We start from the raw sequence: 3092 nt of genomic DNA on the forward strand, positions 1-3092 counted from the left end.
TATTTCCTGCTGAGACCTACTATGACCAAGGCTTTCGTACTGGATCTTACTCATTACACGATGACCTTCTTTCCTTAGTATGTGTTCTTCCCAGGATGCTTTTCAGTCCTCTTGCAAATAGATTTCTGGCTTTCTTGCCTCACTTGTTTGCCAGGTGCACCATATATAAGGTAGAGCATGCTTTGACAAGCTATCTTTTTTGCTATACTGTCACACTTAATATATTTAGAAAAACCTTCCAGAAATTATTAAATTTCAAAGTCAGCTGACTGGTAAATCTTTCCTTTCCTTTTTCTATTGCTATGACAGAGAAGAAAAGGAGCCCCGGTAGCTCAATGACTAAGCGATTGGCTGCTAACCTAAAGGTCAATGCTTTGAACCCACCAGTGGTTCCGCAGGAGAAAAGACCTGGCGATCTGCTCCCATAAAGATTACAGCGTAGGAAACCCTAAGGGGCAGTTCTACTCTGTTCTGTACAGTTGCTATGTGTTAAAATCAGCTTGACAACACACAACTACATGTCAGAGAGGGAGACTCTGAGTGGTGCAAGTAGTTAACATGCTCAGCTCTAACCGAAAGATTGGAGGTTCAAATCCACCAGGAGGTGCCTCACAAAAAAGTCGTGGTGATCTATTTCTAAAAAACCAGCCATTGAAAATCCTATGGAGCTCAGTTCTACTCTGACACACGTGGGATCCCCATGAGTTGAAACTGACTCCACAGCAATGAGTTGGTTAATGTCAGAGAACTGCAGTTGGATGCTAGTCGTGAAAATCAAGTCCCAGAGGCAAGAAAAATTAGAGTTATAAAGGCATACTCAAGGATAAACCCATTTTCACCATAAAGAAAGCACAAAGAATATTAAGCAAATGAAACATCAATGGCCCTAACCATGGATTAACTAAGAGATTACCCTTAATTAACACATTTAGAAACGTTTAGCATTCTAAGGCTGTTTTTGTTTTTCTGTTAAAACCAGTCACAGGCTGATTATAAAGCCTAGCAAAGGCGATAGGCAAATTTCTTTTCATGGCATCTATTCCCCAGAGAAATGCAGTTCCTGGTGCGGTATTTTAAGTTTTAGTACACTATTCATTTTCCTTGTGACTTAGTTTGGGTTCGTTATCGTTTTATCAAAAATGATATGCTTTCTTTTTAAATATTTTGAAAAGCTTTCTGCAGATGCAATTGTTTCAAAATTGCTGGTTGGGGCTACATTTCTTTGTCCCTGTGGGAATACATCTTCACTTTTATAATGTAAGTCATTATGAAAATAAGATTTGCTTAAAGGAAATTGTTTTATAGTCATGCTTCAGGACCATGCGTAATCCATCAGTCAGCTACACCAAAATCCTGTGATTTTGTAAAAATCCTGTGACCCCAAGGGTTCTTTCAGGGAGACCTAGGAAACCCTGGTGGCATGGTGGTTAAGAACTACAGCTGTTAACCAACAGGTGAGCAGTTGGAATCGACCAGGTGCTCCTTGGAGACTCTATGGGGCAATTCTATGGGGCAGTTCTACTCTGTCTTATAGGGTCGCTATGAGTCGGAATCAATTCTATAGCAACGGGTTTGGTTTTTGGCTTAAGGATAGTTCTGGAGGATTTTAGGAGAGAATTACATACAGTTTCTGAAATATTTTCATTGTAATCAAAAAAGAAAGAGGAGGATAACAAAGGGTCCTCCCTGTGTCTTAGTCATCTAAAAACCCCAAAAAGAGGATTTTAGGAGAGAATTACATACAGTTTCTGAAATATTTTCATTGTAATCAAAAAAGAAAGAGGGGAATAACAAAGGGTCCCCCTGTGTCTTAAATCAAACCCCAAAAAGAGGATTTTAGGAGAGAATTACATACAGTTTCTGAAATATTTTCACGGTAATCAAAAAAGAAAGAGGGGGATAACAAAGGGTCCCCCTGTGTCTTAGTCATCTAGTGCTGCTATAACTGAAATACCACAAGTGGATGGCTTTAACAAAGAGAAGTTTATTCTCTCATAGTCTAGTAGTCTAGAAGTCTGAATTCAGGGCACCAACTCCAGGGGAAGGCTTTCTTTCAGCTCTGGAGGGAGGTCCTTGTTATCAATCTGCTCTTGGTCTAAATGCTTCTCTGAGCAGGAACCCAGGGTCCAAAGGACACACTGTTCCTGGTTCTGCTTTCTTGCTGGTATGAGGTCCCTAACCCTCTGCTTGCTTCCCTTTCCCTTATCTCTTGTAAGATACAAGGTGATGTAGTCCACACCCCAGGGAAACTCCCTTTACACTGGAGCATGGGTGTTAACATCCCACCCTACCCCTCATTAATTTATCTAATCTTGCCTCACTAACAACAGGCGGAGATTACGATTTACAACACATAGGAAGTATACATCGATTACAAAACGGAGGACAACCACACAATACTGGGAATCATGGCCTAACTCCAAGTTGACACATATTTTGGGGGGACACAATTTTATCCATGAAACCCTGCTTCTAATGTGCTACCTCCAAGGGGCAGCAAAGCAACCTGGGGATACTTCCTTTGGAGTCATTTACCTTAAAAACAGGAAAAATTTTTTCCTTGATGGTTAAAAGTTTCATATAAAATAAGTATTTTAAAAATAAACACAGAGATATTATGGAGATGGTAACATTTTCATGAATTTAAAGATAAAACATGGAGACTCCAAGGAAATTTCATTTTTGTGGTGGGCTGCTTTCAGCTATGCTCTCAGCCCCTGAAGGAACATTTAGACCTTGAGATGTTTAGAGCATTAGACTTCTATATCTGCTGTAAGACAATATTTACAAGTTATACCCATTCTATAGAGGGTGATTAGTTCATTTTAGGTTAGGAAATGCAGAAGTAACTAACTTACTAGCTATGTGAGGCAGGTTACTTAATCTCTCGAAGCCTCAGTGTCCTTATCTGTGGAAATAATTATACCCTGAATTAGCAGAATTCTTATAAGGTTATATGCCATACATAAGCACTTAGCATAGTCCGTGGCCTGATTCATGCTTGCTGTTATTATTATCATTGCTACAGATACATTAGTTGAATATTTTAATTTAAAAACTATTATTCCTCACAAAATGTGGAGGGGGCTTAA

The sequence above is a fragment of the Loxodonta africana genome, chromosome 14, assembly GCF_030014295.1.
Source record: "Loxodonta africana isolate mLoxAfr1 chromosome 14, mLoxAfr1.hap2, whole genome shotgun sequence".
Taxonomy (NCBI): Eukaryota; Metazoa; Chordata; class Mammalia; order Proboscidea; family Elephantidae; genus Loxodonta; species Loxodonta africana.